This window comes from Pogona vitticeps, chromosome 1 (assembly GCF_051106095.1).
Source record: "Pogona vitticeps strain Pit_001003342236 chromosome 1, PviZW2.1, whole genome shotgun sequence".
In the NCBI taxonomy this organism is placed as follows: domain Eukaryota; kingdom Metazoa; phylum Chordata; class Lepidosauria; order Squamata; family Agamidae; genus Pogona; species Pogona vitticeps.
In genome coordinates this window covers 192,763,750-192,783,553 of record NC_135783.1, presented here as the reverse complement: position 1 = coordinate 192,783,553, position 19,804 = coordinate 192,763,750, and the positions used below count along the sequence as shown (strand labels likewise).

At 42.3% G+C, this 19,804-nt stretch overlaps 1 long non-coding RNA gene across 2 annotated transcripts in view; it reads right to left on the bottom strand.

The window, feature by feature from the left end:
- Window positions 1-19,804, bottom strand: part of LOC140702314 (uncharacterized) — a 147,371-nt gene that overhangs the window by 77,045 nt on the left and 50,522 nt on the right. The window contains exon 3 of one of the 2 annotated variants that reach the window (XR_013545325.1): window positions 7,321-7,706. The exons of the other annotated variant lie outside the window; for it this stretch is intronic. This is a non-coding gene — a long non-coding RNA (uncharacterized LOC140702314). Of the gene's footprint in view, window positions 1-7,320; window positions 7,707-19,804 lie in introns of those variants that run through there. 2 annotated transcript variants of the gene reach the window in all.

Sequence of the window (19,804 nt, the reverse complement as noted above, 5' to 3'; positions counted from 1 at the left end):
ATAGCTACTTAAAGAACAAAACAAAAATGGCCAAAAAAGGAAGAAGGTTCAGTGCCGTTCAAATTTCAATCTCTGCTTAGTCACTGTGTATTTTGTTACATTCTTGACAATAAAATCCATTGTAAATTAACACCCAACCATCTGATTTCATTGCTAAGAGTATTTTTTTTCAGACCCTGCTGGAATTTTTTGAAAACTGGAATTTGCTGTAATATTTCTTAGTAACTTTACATTCTACTTCTACTACTTAATAAAGCTTACCTGGTTCAATCTTCCCTGGATGTCATTTTTCTCATCTTCTTCATTTCATATTTGGCTTGGGGTTCATCAATCACTGTTTGTCCTATATTCCCGTTGCACCGATCAGTATTATACTGGAGCCCATGCTTTGAAGATGTGGGCCCTGAGGCTGCAATCTTTTCCAACCCTGATCAGTGGCACACTCCTTTGATCTCAGTGGCTAGTTCCAAATCCATGCACATGTGTGAGTTTGCAATCCTAGGCTGTGAGATTTAAAGGGAATTATTTGCACACATCCTTAACCAAGCATAAATGTTAATAATGCTGCAGTTGTTTCTGTTGTCATTGCAACTGATGTTACTACGACAGTTCTTCTTCTTCTTGATGTTAAACATTTATATTGTAATGTCAATACTGCAAAACGGGAATGCCAAGCAAGAGAGGAAACATACAAGCAAGACATCCCCACACTCACCTGACTGGAGGGAAGGAGAGGGAACTCACAGTTTGAATTTTGGATAAATAAAGTATTAAATGATTAAAAGTATAAGAATTGTAACCCTGGAAATGTGAAATGTGATTATAACATGGAGGTTTGAACATTAATGAACTGCTTGATAGAGGTTACCTTTGGACAAAGAAATGTAGCCTAGAAAATAATAATTAAAAAGGGGGGTTCCTGTGGCGATTTCCTCTGAAGCCCTTATCTCCTCAGGTCTTCATGAGGTTCTCGCCCTTCTTCTTTCTTCGCTGCCACCAGGTATTACTGCTTTAATACCACTTAATCATGGAGACATGTGTGCTTTTAAAACTTAAGTCATTTATTAGATCAGGGAAGTTAACCAAAATGATTAATATTCAATAGGCAAATCACAGGTTGATAATCACTAGTATTTGAATCAAGACTGCTATATCTTTAAACCTCTTTTAACTCTCTATTGCATTCATCATCCTCACAGATCTCTAACTCACTCTTAGTTTACTTTTAAGTTTCACACTGTCTCTCACTACCAGAATCTCTCTCTCTCTCAGACTCCATACACAGAATCATATTAAATTCCATGTACTTTTCTAACTAAGCAGAAACCCATTGTTTCTCCATGGGGCTTGCTTCTCATGCAAAGAGCAATGTTAAGTGAATGAAAGTCTCTGCAGAAGCAGAGTCAATGAAAAATCCCATTGAATCTGGTAAAGAAGGAAAAGACATAGTTAAGAGACTTTATTGGCATAAACCTTATCAATCTGTTGTCCGCTACTGAAGCAGAAGGTATGCATTTTGCATTAGAACTACTATTAGAATCTACTCTTAGAATCTTCTATTATTAGAATCACCTTGGTTAGAAAGTGTAAGCAATACATAAAGATATATAAACATCCATGCCTATAAAAGGGCTGGTGTAATCTAAGCATGTTGCCAGTGAGCCAGCACAGAGACAACAAAACCAGCTGAGCCACAACATATCCATGCCAAGCTGAGCCAAGAGGCCAGGGGCAGGAAAAAAATGGCAGTTTCAGAGACAGCAGCGCAGAAACAACACAGAGAAATCATGGGTTTTCCTCCATAAACTATCAAGGGATGTTATAAAGTTCTATAGTGTTCTGAGAGTGTTGTTTGAGTGTCATTCTTTAGAACACTACAATGCCTTTTGTCATCATAATCTTGGCAATTAGATTAGGCTAACAGATTAAAAGCCAGTATCCTTTCACATTACATGATCAATGAAAGAAAGTTCAGTCCAATAAACATTCCCCCAATTGGCAAGATTCCTTTTGTCTTCCACTGATTGTGAGATTGTCTGTGCAACTGGAGGTGTGACTGGTTGCACAACACGGGCCTGGTGGAGTGGGGAAATGATTACACAATTGTCCTTATGTTCTGAATAGGATGCTAGGCCATTATGCTATTGAAGATCGCCCACTGAGTTTGGAGAACAGCATAATTCAGTGGTAGCAGCAGATTCCAGGTTTGGTACTTACCTCCAGGTAAGGTTGAAAAGATTTCTACCTAAAATCCTCACAAGCTGCTGCCAGGCAGTATCTAGATTACTGGGCTAGATGGATCAATAGTTTGATTGAGCCTGGGACTGAGGGCAAGGATAATTAAATAAAAATTTGGAAGTGATGCATTAAAAATAAGGTTGCGAAGAAATCTCACCAATGTCCTTTTTCTGGCCACATAGCAAAGCACAACATCATATGGTCAGGCACTAAAAATGAATGGCTTTACATGTGGATGCAGATCCTTTCAAAGAGATAATCAACTAACCCGCCTTATGGTTGTGTGGTCAGAATTCACCCATGTTTTGCTAAATTCTGACATTATGCAGCAGATGCATATTAAGAACATAAGACCTCTAGCATTTCTTTGGCAAGCAATCATATTCCTATGAAAAACCCACAAACTATTTCTTACAAGAAGTGGAACAGTACCGTTTTATTTCTTTTCCCCAAGCAAACTGACACTGAGAAGTTTCTTGAATAGGCACTGGACATAATATCATTAGTAACTGTCATTGTAAACCACTGGAAGTCAAGTCATAGTAGCCATTGACTGCATTATCCTCCATGAATTCTTCTTTAAAATCATCTAAGTTGGCAGCCATCATTGTGACTTGTGGCAGCAAATGTCTTGGTTGGATTCCATGCTGTCTGAAGGAGCACTTCCTTCTGTTTCGAAAGCAGACTGAAACAGTCCTAGGCAGCTAATGGTATACTAAAATAAACCTCAGATATATTCAAGTTGACTAGTTGAAAGAGACTTGTACTTCTTTTAACCTTCAGGAAAGGAGAGTGCCTGCCATATTCCTAGCTGCTATGTATCTAAAAGGACATCCAGCGTACTCAAATGTCAGACCAATCAGTGACTGCTCTCACTGTACAGTCACAAGCTGTTTCTTCCAAGAATGCAGGCTCCAGAGTGAGCAAAAGGACAAGGTAAGACGTTTCTACCCTTCATCCTTGCAGGTATTTATTCTTCATTTATTCCGCTTTGTTTTGTTTTGCTGGCTCTAAATTGGGTTGACGATTCTGGTCTATGAACTTGCGCATTCAGAATATAAGAATCAAAGATCAACAAGCCCTCTCCAGGTGTTCAAAAGAGGGTCAATTTCAAAGTGTGATCAGGGACAGAGTTCTAGCCTTGACTTCCTGTCACTGTCTCTAGGTGGCCAAGGAGAGTCCAAAGAGGAAACAGTTTGCTACCGATGGAGCTTCTCCATTCAATTGAAAATCCTGATTTTTCAAGATCTTCGACTGCATAGAAAAACTACTATTTGTCACAGAAGCTTTCCTCTTTAGACAGTCCCTCTTCCCATGGAAACAGCATAAGACTGTGACCAGAGGTAGAATTCCGTCTCTGCTCGTGCTTAAAAATCAACTGCTTTATTTACAATTACAGTGAGTGAATTCAGAAAGCACAAAATAACTTTTTGATGCTGTTCATACAAGCGGCCCATCAATACGATATAGTTCTTCAACCACAGTCTAATTGTGGCTTAGGTACACTTAAGCCCATTCACTTCAGAATTTTGTCAGGAGTGGAGAACCTCCCAAATTCTAGATCAGGCTTGTCCAACCCACGGCCTGCATGTGGCCCAGGTCAGCTCCTAATGCAGCCCACTAAAGGTCCCACACCTCCCACAATGCTGTGCTAGCGTTCCAGTTCTGCTACCCGGCCACTCTCCTGGCGAAGAGGAAAGCGTGTGAGTGGGTGAGCGAGGAAGCAAAAAAGAGCTGGAAAGATGCAGCGAGGGGAAGGTGGAAAGGGAGGAGCTGCCCGCCCGCCTGCGGAGTGTCTGTGTGTCGGGCGGGAAAAAGCCAGCCTCAAACTCTGGAGCCTTAGGGCCAAATCCACCCTGCAGCTCAACAGCCAACTCAGCGCCTGGGGGGAAAGCGGGTAGCCGAGCCTCTCAACTCCATTGCTGCCCAGAGTGAAGGAGGAAGTCAGCCTGGCGGTTCATCCATCCAGTTGCCAGGCTTTGGGTTTTCCAGCTGAGCGGGGAGAAAGGCAGCCCACTGCAGGCGGGAGTCCAGAGGGGAGACCGACGCAACCGTGGTCGCCGCCTTCAGCAGGGCTGGATTTGGCTGGCGAAAGGCTGAGTATAAGTAGAAACTTCGGAGTTTCTACTTGGGAAGCCAGCAGCATGGAGAGACATGGCAGCAGGAGGCAGGAGCCCGGTGGGGGAGGGCATTTGAATTTCCTGGGCTCTGTCTCCAGCTGCGGGGTCGCTCCGTGCTGGTAGCTTTCCAGCTTCTGTATCATGAAGGCAAACCAAAGCAAAAGCATTACTTTGGTGTGAGTCATCAGGACAGTTACAGAACAGAAAAAAAGTGTGAAAAGGGTTACGAAGAGCTGTCTTACAAAGTTTTGAACCTCTCGCCCCCCCCTTTTTTTTTTGATGATCAGGTATCGTTACTGTTATTTTATGTGCGGCCCAAACCAAATTTTCATCTTCTAATGTGGCCCACTGGAGTGAATCTACCACTGGAGACGGAGTATGCTCATCAACAACCGCATTTATTAAAATTGAGTTTACTCGTAAAAGAGGACCATTATTAACAGGTTCCAGGTTCTTCTAAATTGGAACCAAGCACAGTTTCTTTACTAGTCTCCTCATTTACTCCCCCTCTCTCTGTCCCTGTCAAGTCATCCCCTGTCCCTCCATTAACTGGACGGCCCACTTGAAATACGCTAAGTAAAGGGTGTCGCAACAGGAATGGTTTCTATTTATGCTCGACTGTATGACAGGGGTAGCTATCCCACCTTCCCTCTCCTTCTCATCGGAGCAGGGGCGTTGACAGGCCGCCTCCGATGATTGGCCAGGCTGAAGGGTTTTGAGTCAAACCTCTTCTCACTCCCCACCCTCACAGCTCCTTCTTCTCACTCCAAAAGGAGGGCTGATGAGGAGGTCTTGATCGTTGCAGCTTTTCCACCTCAACCCTGTGAACTCTTAACGTGACATGATCCCCAGTCCAAGAGTCCTCATGTTCTACACATTTCCAACCCTCTTGAAGATCCACTACTTTCAGAACATTCACTTCAGCCTGGCAAGCCTCAACTTCTATTTCTTCTTTTGTGTTTCTCCATACCTCTACCATCTCCTCAGTCTCTCCCTCCTTATCCTCTTCCTTCACCGGAACTTCCTTTCCTCCTTGCTCCTCCTTTTCTCCTCCCTCACCGAGGTGTCCTCCCTTCCTCTCTGCCTCTTTTCCTGCCTTTTCTCTCTCTTCTGTGTTGGACAGAGCTTCCCCTAGATCTAAGGGACAGCTAAAGATGGGAACATTTTCCGCGGCCATTGGGAGGTGACACAGGCCCTTGGCAGAGACTGAAATGCCCGTTCCTTCATCCTCACAGTGATGTATTATAAATCATCTGGCATATTTGTTGGTCTTCAGAACCTTTCTCTTCCAATACATTCTTCCTTGTAGCTCTGTTGAAAGTTATGACGAATGAGCTCAAAAACCGGCCTGCAGCCCTATGGCATCAGTCTTACATTTAAAATGTGGTCAGTGGGATGTGAATGGAATTTAAGTGACAGAACAATCAAGGACCACTTAACTGGAAACCTCAAGGAAAGATGGACAATGACTTTGCCAAAGGCACACAAGAACAGGTGGGGAACTTAATGGCACTAGGAATCCTGAGTGTATTCCATTGTTCTTTACCATCCCAGCTTTGTATTGTATAAAAGAGAAAATTATTACAAACACACACACACACACACACAGAGAGAGAGAGAGAGAGAGAGAGAGATCTAAATTTCTCTGATTCAGAGGTCATTCTTTTCTGGATCTGCAGTCTGAATGTTAATTTTTTTCAAAAATTGACATAGCTGAATGTTTATTAAAATGTATGATTCTTGAAAGTGTTATTTCACTTTCCCCCATAGGGTCACAAAGAGTTGGACACAACTTAACGACAAAAAGAACAACAAATGATTCTTGAAAAGACTTTGCCAATCCCGAGTTCAAAGCATTTTTTATGGACTGTATCATACTGTTCATGAGAAAGCTTTGCTCACCAACAAGTTGGCCCACAATAGTATGCAGAATGTCTGAAAAGTACAGAATTATATGCACAGTGCCAGTTTTAAAAATTCTGCTTCTATAGCAGCTTGCTTCATTTATAGTTTGTTTCAACTTATATACCACAGCACTAGAGCATTCTCTGGGTGGTTTACATAATTATACAAATAACACTGCACACACACACACGCCCCCGCGAGCTGGGTACTCATTTTACTGCAGTGACCTTGAAAGGATGGAAGGCTGAGTGAACCTTGAGCTGGCTACCTGAAGCCATTGGGATAAAACTCAAAAAGCAAAAAAAGCATGATGCTTATATACCCTCCATAGCACTTAAAGCACTCTCTCAGTGGTTCACAATTTAATTATGCAGGCTACACATTGCAAGCTGACCTTGGATTTACTGACCTTGGAAGGCTGGAAGGCTGAGTGAATCTTTAGCTGGCTAGCTGGGATTGAACCTTGGGTTGTGAGTAAAGTTTTTGCTGCAGTACAGAAGTTTAACCACTGCACTATGAGGCTCACTCGGGTGGTAAACGGAGACTTGACTGCAGTACTGCAGTTTAACCATTGCGCCCATAGGACTTGCTAACAGAAGCACTAGACAGAACACTGGGAAACGTTTAAGGCAGCAGGAAACAGAAGGGCCAAACATGAGAGGAGTGAACTTAATAAAGGAAGCCGTGGCCTTGAATTTGAAAAAGCTGAGCAGGGCTGTTAATGATAGGACCTTTTGGAAGTCAATGATTCATAAGTCAACATGGGATCTGATGGCAAGAAAAGTGTGTCCTGACAGTGTTGTTTCCAAGGAGCAATCTCCCTGAAAGTAACCACTTGTTTATGATATTTTTTTACAAATCTGCCAGCATCGTTCTTGGTCTCTGCCCATCACTCGTTTGGCTTCAAAAAGCACAAGTCCTACTGCTGGACCAAAAAAGGTGCAGCTTGGTCATGGATCAGCATTGAGCTGGAGCACTATTTCTCACATGTTATGTGATCACCAGGAAACAGCATACACTGGATGGGGCCACAACCACCCCAAAATGTACGCTGGATGGGTACCCAGACTCAGCTCAGCTGCTTTAGGAGTATGCTTACACCTGGAACCTCTCTGTTCAAACCTCAGGTGTTTTTTTAGGAGACCCTTGGTGCTCACAGTAGCATCTAAGAACAACAGCATCCAAAATGAATGGAGAGGATGCAACTTTTCACATTTTCTTTCCAAGCAAGAGAACCAAAAATTATATATTCATGATGAAAGATATATTATGCAGAGCAACCGTGCGCAATTTTGTTGACAGGCCAAGCACATTAAATTATAACACTTTGAAGGAAGAATGGGCATATGCTGCTCACTCTTAGGACTATTTTTGTCTCCGTGAGGCTGTTCTGCTTGGAGTGTCCCCAGAGCAACAGAATCATCTTGACTGGTACAGATATCCCTGTGGCAAAACACATGGGCAACAAAAAATCTTCAGCAGAAAACATGGCGTTGTTCATTTTTCCCCCCCTGTGAATTTTTTACCAAAATGTAATGGCACCCAGAGGAAACCCATGAGGTTTTATAGTCAAGGAGAAAGAAGAACTGGGTGAGAATTCTGTTTCAGACATTTTAATTCATTTGGTGCCTCAAGAGATTTACATTAGAGATGGGGGTGTTCGTATTTGGATACGAATACCCCCGCACAGGTGGAGATAACGAGGGTCTGGTCCCATGAGGCTGGATGGTCCACTCATTGATCTGCCATGGCTGCGGGCATCACAATCCCATCCTATCACTCCAGAGCTCGCAACCAGCAAGCCACTCTTCGACCCTGCAGAGAGGCTTGTCATCCCGCCTCCTGCCAGGAGTGGCTAGCCGATCGCGAGCTCTGAAGTGATAGGATGGGATTGCGATGCCCGTAGCAGCGGCGGATCAGTGAGTGGACCATCCGGCCCCATGGGGCCAGAACCTCGTTATCTCCACCTGTGCGGGGGTATTCGTATCCGTATACAAATACGAATAACCCCCTCTAATTTACATACATCAGCAATGGTACAAAATAACCTCATACCCTAGTCTAATTTTTAACTTCTGTGGTGGACTATGTAATAGTTCATCTTTGCCCTCCCTGCCATCTTTTTGTCCCCCTATGAGACTGAGGAAGTTTCAGCTCGACAACCCTTCACCGTTCTAAAGATGGCTAACATGGATAGAAGCAGAAAGAGAGAGTGCAGAAAAACACAACAGCAGAAACAAAACTGCACAGCAAAAGGAGTGTCTATTGTACTGAGAAAATGACATTTTTAAGCAAAGCTTGATGGGTTTATCAGAGGTACAAACTCAGCACCACATCTAGAAGGAAATTTACATGGGCAGATATCAGTCCACACACCTGTTAATGGCTGACAGGAGGTTCTGAGGAATGCTGTTTGAACAGCAGTCTGTGAAATAGATGTTCCAGTAACACAAAGAGGCAATAAACATTTTCACAGAAGATTTTCATAAAGGCACCAGAATGACAGCAGCAGAGAATTAATGTTACGTTTGTAAGCATCTTCAATTAACGTAAGTCTAAAATTTGACATAGCTTATGAATTCGAACAGCATTACATCCTGCGTTCACACACACACAGTTATGGTTAATATTGCACACTTCTCGTCTAAAAGCATGGCACTGGCTGACATTTTAAGCAAACTGTGATGACTGATCGGCCGTTCTAAAACTATTGCTTTTTTATTATTGTTGTTGAGCTCTTGATCCCAGACAGCGTTTTCTTGACACTAGAAAATAACAATGTTTTGTGTCATCGGACTGGTGAAATAAAACTCCAATATACCATCAAATAGCTCATACATGCTATCATTTATTTTCCCACCTGTTCTTCCCTTCTCAACACTACCCACAAGGTTTCACCACAAAAAAAGAAATTACTGCCCTTGGGACAAAAGGTTAATGAGCAATCATCGTCGAGACTCACACATTTGCTTGGTACCTTTCATGGTCAAGGGAAATCTGCTGTGCCTTGGGTTTTGAATGGCAAACTAAGGAAACAAATGAAATTATGGGCTGACCTTGCATGAAGAAGCCAGCTGCAAACAGCCAGTTGCTGATCGACTCTAAAAGCTATTTCTATAGGAACTCTTAACAGAGAGCTGTTACAGGAGACTGCTCCTGCAGCTGGGTCATCAGTGTGGCCTTTGATAAAGGGGCTCTCTAGTGGGAAGCATTTGTCAGTACTGCAGAGGGAGCATGACACACGGAGGGAGGAGAAAACACCCTCGCAACGTTTTGAAGGAGTTAGTGAGAGAAAAGACACCTAAATTAATGTACAGGTCTGTGGTGCTTGGTGGCCTAGTTTGCTGATATTTGGCAGAGGTGTTAACTTGTCTGCAACTATATGGGAGAAAGATCCTCCTCCACCACCCCAACTCCAATTATTCTTACCCCTGGGTCTTCCCAACTGTCCTGTAGTGGCAGAAGATAGCACTGGTCCATGGTCTGACCAAGGGACAGTAGCTCCGCCTGCAGCAGTAGGATGAGGCGGTCCACCACACAAACCACAGGTGGCTGGTAACATCAGATGATCTCCCACCAGAGAACCACCTGACCCACTTCTGTTACTTTCACTTCCTACATAATTCCTGATAAAAAAATAACCCAGAATGAAAACTGGGTGCCATGCCTATGTACATACCATGTTTTCCTGAAAATAAGACAGGGTCTTATATTAATTTTTGCTCCAAAATCCACATTAGGGCTTATTTTCAGAAAATGTTTTATTTTTTTTATGTACAACAATCTACATTTATTCAAATACAGTCATGTCATCTCCTTCTGGTTGCTGCACAATGGTGGAGGGTGGGGTTTCAGTTAACTGAGGCCTATTTTGGGGGTAGGGCTTACGTTAGGAGCACCTTAAAAAATCATACTAGGGCTTATTTTCACGTTAGGTCTTATTTTTGAAGAAACAGGGTATCTTCATCCTAACAAGGACCATGAGTGACATTTCAGAGTCATATCTGGAACACAACTATCAGCCCCAGACAAAAGTCAAGAGACATACCTAATATTCAAGAGAAAACATGTCTCAAGATCTACCAGATATTCAAGAGGAAACACACCTTGGGACTAGAAGTTTTCTTATAATCCTATTCAAGAAACACATGGTGAGCGGTTCAAGTGTAACACTCAGATCTAGTTTTAAAAGAGAGAAAGACACAGAGATGTGTTGATTTGTTTTGTTTTGTTTTACTTCAAGCTCCCAAATTCCTCAGACAGCTACGCTGTGATGTGTGGTCCAAAGGACACCAAACAGCCTCCCTTCTTCTCAAGGACCTAACTGTGAAAGCACAGTGGTTGGAGGAATCCCCATGTTAGCTCTGATTTGCTCAAATGGAAATTGACCATGGGAATTCTGCTCAACCTACCAATCCAGAAAGTGAGAAAGGCAGGTAAGGGATTTACTACTGGAGAAGCCGTAGCTCGATATGCGGGGTGAATATAAGGCACGGTGTGTGTGTGTGCTGGTGTTGTCAGGAGAATGGGAGGGGATGTTTTTTCCAGATGAAATTGAAACTCAAGCTGCAGAAGAGCTGCAGGAGCAAAGTTTTCCTAGTACAGTGGGACCCCCTTATCTGCAGGATAAGTATCTGCAGTCACTTATCCATGGTCCGAAAATATTAAAAGTAATAAAAGAAAAACTAGAAATATGTATTTTCATAATATATTTACCAGAACTAGCCACCGCAGGGAGCCAATAAACATGTTATGAATTCATGTTGTTGAAGACTACACAGCAAGATCTCTGGCTTCCTCCAGTGTCCAGTTCTGGTAAATACACTGTGAAAATATTATTTCTGGGTGTTTTTTTTCTTTTTCTATGCTGTATAAAGCATTTGTTTTCAGCATCTCCAGGGGGGCTTGGAACCATTCCCCCATGGATTTGGGGAGGTGTCCTACTATATTAGAAATAAACATGATTGTGTTCTCTGAATATAGTATTGAATATAGAATACAAGTCTCAGCTGTATCACTGCAGCTGAACCAATAGGTATTTTCCTTTGAGGTGACTATTTTAATATAAATCAGTTGGAAATTAGTCTGAAGAAACTTGACTGGATAGAAAAATTAATTCTGTCTCCAGGTCTGCTTGGTCTGAAATCACAGTACTTTGGACACAAGATAGCACTTAAAGTTTAAATGCACAGCTAAAGAAATACAATACATTCTATGAATTATACAACCCCTTATTTTAAAATACTTCTTTTCTTGAGGTCTGAAGATGGACTGCTCTTTCTTTAACCAGAACTCTAATTTAAAAAAAGAAAAAGAAAAAGAAAATGTGCACTCAGAGATATAATAAATGAAAACACAAAACTGTGGTATTTTTACTACTATTATTACAAGGCCATTTGCTAGAAAGAAAACCAGCACTTGAAAAAAGATCTGAGCGACAACAAGAAAAAATAGCATACTTGATACAAAAATGAACATCAGACATGGAATATAATTTAAGGTTAAGGAAACATTTCAGTACTTTTGCATGACCTTGAAGCACAGACCTTGCATGCATCAGATGATAGGATGCTAATATATATTCTCTCTCTCTCTCTCTTTCATGCCAAACTTCAAAGAATCAGATTAGAGCTTTTTCCCCCTGAACTAAATCTTGAAAAAAATGACCAGCCTGATATAAGAAGTGCATTATCAAGAGAAGCTGACACAACATGAAATGCAAACAAAGCAGTCGCTCTCAGTGGGAAAGTAAGTGTATATTGGTGTGTGTGTAAGTGGGTGGATGTGTGGGTATGTGACTGTGTGTGAATAAAGCTGCACTGCAGATACTGTTAAGTGCGGTCAAGTTGGAACCAACTTATAGTGACCCTAACAGGGATCTGAAGGTAAGTGAGGCATTTAAGGTGTGGTTTTATCAGTTCCACATCCCAGTGAATTTCGACGGCTGAGCGAGGATTCAAACCCAGGCCTCCTGAGTTCTAGTCTGTTACTCTGTTTACTACATCACACTGGGATACCCCACCTTAATGTATTGTCTTAGGAGCACTTGAGTGTGTCGGGTCAGTCAAGTCTAGACTTCCCATCAGACAGGATGAGGCAACTGCCTCAAGAAGCAGATGCTGGCTGCCATGAAAGGGCAGCACATCTTTAACTGTCTAATTTGTAACTACTGTACTATGAAGGACATGATCACGGGTAAGATCTGTCTTAGGGGCCAAAATAATTTGGCTGGTTTAAGGTACTAAATACTTTGACAGATGAAGGGGGTCACTCTTTGTAGCTGTGCCTTAGGCAGCAAGATACTTTGGGCCAGTGCTGGATTCTATGTGCAATGGACACCGAGTCTTGGTTTTTGGTTCTTTCAATCAAAACCCCTTATGCTTTATTGCAAGGGTGAGCAGCCAATAGAGGCCTGGGAGTTCTCACTCTCATCCCGGGACCTTCACAGGCCACATTTGTTCCCACAATCTACACCACCCAAAAGAATATTATTTTAAAAAAAACAAGCAAAGGCTTTTCCTTGCACCCCAAAGTGGGTCAACATTTTCTTTTAAATTTAAAACAATTGCTTGGGTCTCTGAGGAAGGAGCATTGGTGACAACTTTATGATGGGAACTGTGGTCTAGCAGTGCGTGAGGGACTTCCTCTTCGCCGATGATGCAGCTGTTGTTGCCCATTCTGCTGAAGAGCTCCAACAACTCATGAATTGTTTTAGCAAGGCCTGCTAAGACTTTGGACAAACAATCAGCCTGAAGAAAACACAAGTCATGGGCCAGGACGTGGACTCGACTCCCTCTATTACCATCTCCACACAAGAAATGGAGGTTTTTCATGACTTTGTGTACCTTGGCTCAACCATCTCTGACACCCTCTCTCTAGATGTCAAGCTGGATAAACGCATTGGCAAAGCAGCTACCATGTTCTCTAGACTCACAAAGAGTATGGCTCAATAAGAAGCTGACGACACATACCAAGATCCAGGTCTATAGAGCCTGTGTCCTGAGCACACTCCTGTACTGCAGTGAGTCCTGGACCCTTTGTGCACGGCAGGAGAGGAAGCTGAATACCTTCCATATGCGTTGCCTCCGACGGATTTTTGGTATCACCTGGCAGGACAAAGTTCCAAGTAGAGTAGTCCTAGAATGAGCTGGAATTTTTAGCATGTATACATTACTGAAACAGTGACATCTACGTTTGCTTGGGCATGCAGTGAGAATGGCTGATGGTCGGATTCCCAAAGATCTCCTGTATGGACAATTAGTGTAGGGAAGGCGCCCCAGAGGGAAACCACAGCTGCGATACAAGGACATCTGCAAGTGGGATCTGAAGGCCTTAGGAATGGACCTGAACAGATGTGAAACCTTGACATCTGAGCGTTCAGCCTGGAGGCAGGCGGTGCATCATGGCCTCTCGCAATTTGAAGAGGCACTTGTTGAGCAGGCCGAGGCGAAGAGGCAGTCCTGAACCCAGCAAAATCAGGGAGCTGGACAGGGGACAGATTGTATTTGTCTTCAGTGTGGAAGGGATTGTCACTCTCAAACTGGCCTTCTCAACCACACTAAATGCTGTTCCAAGACCTCTATTCAGAGTGTGTTACCATATTCTCTCGAGACTGAAGGATGCCTACAGGTGTGGTCTAGCAGCATATGGAGGACCACAGATTCTTGCTATATAATATCATGTCAAGAAGTGAAGTATTGGGGCTAACTAAGGCACCCTGATCAATCCTCCCTCCAAGAAAAACAATATACTGCAGAAGGCAATATCCCAAAACAGGTCAGTCACCAAATTTTAAAAAAATGAAAAAAAAATGTTCATTTTCTATAACTAAGGGAAGTATAGAGTAGAACAGATTAACATTTAACAGTAGTAGTGGAAGGTGAAATTAGTGGGCTCGCACACTCGTGTTGCTCGATTGTGACTGAGTTTATCACTGCTGGTTCCCCGTTGCCCCATGGCAAGCCTGATCAGCCTCCAGGTGCTGATGAAATAATGTTAATGTGTTCGCAGATCAAGAAAAGCTCAGGACAAACCCTTCAAAGTGCAGCCAAACTGTTTACTCCTAGCACACAAGATGCACATTGCAAAGTGGGGTGGGGGAAAATTCCATATACTGTAATTCAGTCACTGAACTGACTTTAGTCTGCAACTAAGAATTCTGCATAGAAGTTCCAGTCCCATAGATAGTTTATAACCAAGCAGTCCCCACGATGACCCTGAAATTGATGCAGAAAGGGATGAAGTATATGATCACTCGGCTCTGTGAAGAAGTTACAGCACAAAAGAATATAAGCAGCACCTTTGCTGGCAACGAATTCCCAAGGATCCGCCCTGGAGTTTTGCTGAGGGCAAGATATTGAGCCTAGCATGCAGAAACACTCTACCTGAGGTCTTCTAAAGCTGTCAGATAAGAAATAAGAACCCCATAAACCAGCACTGCTCCATTTGCACTTGGGAAGCAGGCTTTACATGCTAGAGACTACCAACCTTGTATCTCAATATGGCATTAATGTAACTCAGTGACCTTGGAAGTATTGCGAATGGGCAATTCTCCTTCAAGGCAGAGGAGTATGATGAATGCTGAGCAGCAAGCGCATGGGGGAAGAAGAACCTGTTGTGTCAGCTCTGGGTCTAAAGACAGGAAGAGAGGGACAGTGAGAGGGGAAATGCCACAGGGATGCAAGCCTCGCTTCTGGGGGCCTTAGGCAAATGTATAGAACCAAAGAAGAACAAAAGGTCTTTCTAGAACTACGCTGAGCTTTTCTCATCTCTTGGGTACCATTCAAGTGGGAGAGAGGGAAACTGAAAAGGCTGCGGAACAAACTTCAGAAAAAAACTTGCTAAGTTGGAGAGAAGTGGAGGCTGCAGTTGCTCGAGTCAGAAGGTGTTTGAGAAATCTCTTCCCACTCTGTGTGTGTGTTGAAAACGCTTTGTGCATTCTTTATACAGATTTCCCCCCCCCTTAATTTGCCAGTGCTGTGCCACATGGTCACGTGATCCACGATGTTGTGTGATCACATGGTCATTCTAGGATGTGCTGCTAAATTTTTCTTTTTTTTAAAAAAAAAATCTCTGTGTATAACCTTGTGCTATTGTGAGTGTCAGCATAATGGCCTTTTAAAGGTTTGTACTGGGGGGAAAAAGTTATCTCAGTCACCACCATTCAAAGTTTCTGCAAAGTTTTGTCACTCCTTGCCCCCAAAGTGGGTGTTGCAGGGAAGAAAACAATTCCACATTCATCTGGCTCCACCTGCTGATGTGGCAAAACCCGATTGAGATTTGCCTATTAATCATGTACCTTTGAGATATTGAGGCCAGGGGTGACCAGATGTCTAAAAGATGCTCTTCAAACAAAGAATTCTGAGCCCAGGAATTTGTTTTGGGTACCTGCATTGGACATAGCTCTGCATCCCTCTACATAAATGTACACTTCAAAAAGACCACTTCCCTAAGCCCAATGTCCTTCATTTCAGGTTCATGAAGGTATGTGTGTGAGCATCATTTTGTTGTTGCTGGTGTTATACATTTGGGAGTCAGAGATTCTTGACAATCTACTTCAAATCATCCAACATCAAATCATCAGTATATCCTGATCAACCTCCTGCAAATCCTTGTTTGATTCCATACTCTTGGACAACATGCTTTGCAGCAAAGCTTAGCCTGTGAAAAACTTATCTATTCCATGTGGTCCAGTCCTTGCTGCAAAGCACCGAAACTTTCTGAAACAGAACTTAGCTTCACGCCAGCTCCTCTCTCTGATTCTTTTTCCATACCTAGTTTTGCCTGCATGATCTGTTTACTGCATCCATGGATGTTTGACTGTTTTATACAGTAAGTGTTTCTACATTTGCAATCCATATTTTTAACAAAAAGAAAATATGAGTTGCCTCGAAAGTTCTAAAATTTGAGAGGCCAACGATATTGCTTTCAAAGGATACAATTAAGTTAGCATCTGAGTGTTATTGCTGTTGCATGATGACATCTTGCCGACAGGGGCAAATTGTTCCTCCTGATCAAGGTGCACACACAGTACACAAACAGAACAACCTCTTGAAGCATGAGACCAAGAAAAACACCACCACAGACCTCTCCCCATCCGTGACATCAAAACAAATTAACCAAGACTGTGCTGTCCCTTCATGAGATGCACAATGGGCTGCCAGCCTTGTCTGCCTAATGGCAGGGAGGACCTGGGCAGGGTCTTTGGAGCACAATGCACAGACCAGAAAATAAGACCTTTTTGCAATATACTCCTTTGCTCACACAACCCCCCACCCCCCCGGTGATTTATTGCAATGTGCTAGTTATGCCACCCAGGACTATTCCGTAAAATGAGAAAGAAACGTGCATGCTTCATTAAACTATATCCACCGTTTCATTTTGGGATATTGGTGTGGCATTCTAAAGTGTTTTGCAGATAAATCATAATCTTTCCACATGGCAAGACTGAAAGGGTGAAGTGGACCCTATGGAAAAAAAAATATAAGAGGGTGTTATTCATCAGACTTCAAGCTAGGAAATGGCAATGGTGTGAGGAGATAAAGTACTTGAGAGCCACCTTTATGATCTGAAGTGAACTATGCTCTTCTGCAGGAACTTAGAGTGCTCAGAAAAATCCTCCAGGCAAGCACTTTGTACAGTAAATCCCACTAGTCCAGACTCTGTTGTCTAAATGAATGGTCTGTGCTTTCTTTTCTTCAACCATTTTCCTCCTCCACAGATTCCCATCTTTTCTTAAAGACATCTGTAGATTACAAAGTAGCTGGTAGCCATTAATTTTACTTTTTTCTTTTGTTTTTGTTTTAAATTTTATTTTAAAGTAATTTCTAACATACAGAAACCATAAGGACATCAAAAAAAGGAAAGAGAAGAAAAGAAAAACATAGAACAAAACAAAAAAAAAACCATACAAAAAGAAAAAAACAAAAAAGAGACAAAAAAACTGGCTAATCCCTCTATTTAAGGTACGCCCTCCCCCTTTTGGAGTCAAAGATTCCAGCCTCGTTAGCTCCTCTACTCTCCCTATATCGATTTGCAATATATACTAAATGGTCATACATATGTCATAAATTTTACCCTAGACTTTTGTCTTCTTCTGGGCCCAAGAATATATTAGTCCCCAGCTTTGTTTTACATAGTCTCTTGGCTGTTCCCGTAGTGCTTCTGATAGATTGTCCAGTTCTGCTATGTCCCATAGCTTCTTTAGCAGCTCTTCTATCATCGTAACCTCTTCTGTTTACCATTTTTGGGCCCAGAGTAATCTAGCTGCTGTGAGTATATACATCAGACAGTGCTTCACTTTATTGTCATTTACTTCTGAAATGACATTCAATAATGCCATTTCAGGCTTTATATCTAGCTTCTGCTGAGTAATTTCTTGTCCGAATAGTCAAAGCTATGGTTTTTCCTGTTGTAATGTATGGAAGTGAGAGCTGGACCATAAAGAAAGCAGACCGCCGAAGAATTGATGCCTTTGAATTGTGGTGCTGGAGGAGGCTCTTGAGAGTCCCCTGGACTGCAAGGAGAACAAACCTATCAATTCTAAAGGAAATCAACCCTGAGTGCTCACTGGAAGGACAGATCCTGAAGCTGAGGCTCCAGTACTTTGGCCATCTCATGAGAAGAGAGGACTCCCTGGAAAAGACCTTAATGTTGGGAAAGTGTGAAGGCAAGAGGAGAAGGGGACGACAGAGGATAAGATGGTTGGACAGTGTCACCGAAGCAACCAACATGAATCTGACCCAACTCCGGGAGGCAGTGGAAGACAGGAGGGCCTGGCGTGTTCTGGTCCATGGGGTCACGAAGAGTTGGACACGACTAAACGAAACGAAATGAATACCTGTGTCCAATAAATTTTGACCTTTTCACATGTCCACCACATATGATAATAGGTTCCTGCATTTTTTTTACACTTCCAACATATATTGCTATTACCCTCTGACATTTTTGCTAATCTTACAAGTGTATAGTGCCATCTATAAAACATTTGAGTATATTTTCTCTTAAGTTTACTGGTTTAATGATCTTATAGCTTTCTTTCCACATCTTAGTCCAATCATCAAGGTCCACATTATACCCGAAATTTTTTGCCCATTTTATCATTGTCTCTTTCACCCTCTCATCCTCTCGTTCATATTCTAACAGATATGTATACATTTCTTAATTATTCCTTCGTCTGTATATAGCCACAGTCTGTCCACCTGGACTTTGCCCTCGAAAAAACCCACAGTCCTGTCTTTTTTGTATCTTGATTCTAATTTTACCATTGACCACCAATCAACCGCTATACCCATTTTTTCAAGCTCTTGTTTGTCCTTTATCTTCAGCTCTTTTGTTAACAGATTTTCATATGTGGTTAACATTCCTTTCTGGTTCAGGGCTTTTAATGAGAATGCCTCTATCGGTGCCACCCACAATGGGATTTTCTCATAAGTTTGTGCTTGAAATTTCTGCCATACCATCCTTGCTGGTAGCCATTAATTTCGCGTGTTCTAAGAGAGAACCAATTTAGATGAAAAAGGGCGGGATAGATATTAGTATATGTGTGTGCGTGCATGTATGTATACCGGTATGTATAATGATAGTCATCAAAACAATGAAACAGCAGTGAAAATAGAGCTGCATCTATTACGTCCTAAGCTCCAGCAGTAAGCATTTCATCACAGCAGTAGAAGAATCTTCCAGAAACCACATACATCTGTTCTTCAAGGAGTCTTATATTTATTGATTTTATTTTGAGGGTGATGGGAATTGTATGCAAAGTTCATGCAGTCTTGCTACGTGACTAGGTGGGTGCTCCAAAGTGTGAGGCAGCCATGACAGCAAACCCAAGCAGATGTAACTTTCCCCTTCTCTGAAGCCCCATCTTCTCAGAAGGGATGGATCTGTGTTACTTCATTTGAAATGTCTCTTCGGGCTGAACTATTTAACAAATAGGATGGCATTTTGGTATTGCTGAGGAATTGCTTCAAAATGTGTTTGTTGTCTATCCAGGGGCTGGGGGAGCAGATGCAGCTGGCATGTTCACATCAATGACCCTTAAAATCTCAGAGCTAGGATCACAATTGCTTCAGAGAATGACATCTACTTCCTGGGGAAACTGGAAGGATACTTTGGATCCTGGGGGATTTTGTGACATTTCTTTTTTTATTATTAGCGCAGTGCACACCATGCAGCTGAGCACTTTTCTAATGGCTTTTTTTTCTTTTTCTTCCTCATTCTGAAGTAAAATATGTTGCTGATCCTTTTTTTGCTTGCAAGGTCAGGAGAGATTTTCCTTTCTCCCTTTTCCCTCCAGTCCACAAGTCTTCAGACGGCTTCTGTTTTTGTCAGTTTTAGTCGAGTGCTTCCACATAGGACCAAGATACAAAAAGAGGGTTGTTAACAGAAGGTTCTGTCACAGTCGGCTGAAGCAATCAGGATAAGTGCAAAGAAGGCATCAGAGATGGGTGGGGGAACCAAACTGAAACATTGCACAGGAACAGTAGTGAATCCATAACCTACCATTTCTATGCTGCTTCGAGAAATTTATATTTGAATTT